Source organism: Monopterus albus, unplaced genomic scaffold (assembly GCF_001952655.1).
Source record: "Monopterus albus unplaced genomic scaffold, M_albus_1.0 scaffold399.1, whole genome shotgun sequence".
Lineage (NCBI taxonomy): Eukaryota > Metazoa > Chordata > Actinopteri > Synbranchiformes > Synbranchidae > Monopterus > Monopterus albus.
Window position 1 is genome coordinate 154,443 of NW_018128279.1, and position 696 is coordinate 155,138.

The following is a 696-nucleotide window of genomic DNA, read 5'->3' on the forward strand; positions in this document are numbered from 1 at the left end:
GGAACGCCTCGGCATTTCCCCGGAGGAGCTGGAGGAAGTGTCTGGAGAGAGGGAAGTCTGGGCATCTTTGCTTAGACTGCTGCCCCCGCGACCCGGTCCCGGATAAGCGGAAGAAAATGGATGGATGGATGGATGTTTTACGAAAGTGTGTATGTTAACGAGATCATAACGGCACGCGCCCCGAAGAGCAGCTCAGTAAGTATTTTTTGCTACATTTACAACTCTTTTTGTATATACTAAATACATTTTTGATAAGATGTTTTTTATCCCTGGGGGCAGACAGCTATTTGAGAGCATATGAACAAGCTTTACGTGAAGAGCAAACACTCGAGAGAGTAAACTGCGAGGCGACCGGTAAGTTTAAAAGAATCATGTTTAAAATATATATACACACCTCACGTCAAAAAATAAATACTAAGTTCTCTATTCTCTAAAAAAAAAAGAGCCGCTCTGCGTGATCAGCAACAGCATCCCCTAACTCAGGAAAGTAAGTATTGGCTGTGGTCGAGCTTGTGTGACTATATGTAATAATAACAGTTCTCACCTCGTGTAATAATAATAACGTTTTCAACTCAGTTCCGGACTGCGTGCTGCTTCAATACTCTGAGGGCTCCAACGTTGTCCCCCAAGAAGAATTTTCAACTGACCAAGATCATGCAGCCGCATACAATTCGCTAGACAGCGGGGAACAACAGA

The 696-nt window shown here is 43.8% G+C and overlaps 1 protein-coding gene and 1 long non-coding RNA gene across 2 annotated transcripts in view; both read left to right on the forward strand.

The window, feature by feature from the left end:
- Positions 1-696, forward strand: part of LOC109951632 (A disintegrin and metalloproteinase with thrombospondin motifs 17-like) — a 199,476-nt gene that overhangs the window by 101,245 nt on the left and 97,535 nt on the right. The gene's annotated exons all lie outside the window — the stretch shown is intronic.
- On the forward strand, positions 141-442 carry LOC109951629 (uncharacterized). Its single transcript, XR_002273639.1, has 2 exons — positions 141-195; positions 280-442. It is a non-coding gene; the product is annotated as an uncharacterized LOC109951629 (long non-coding RNA).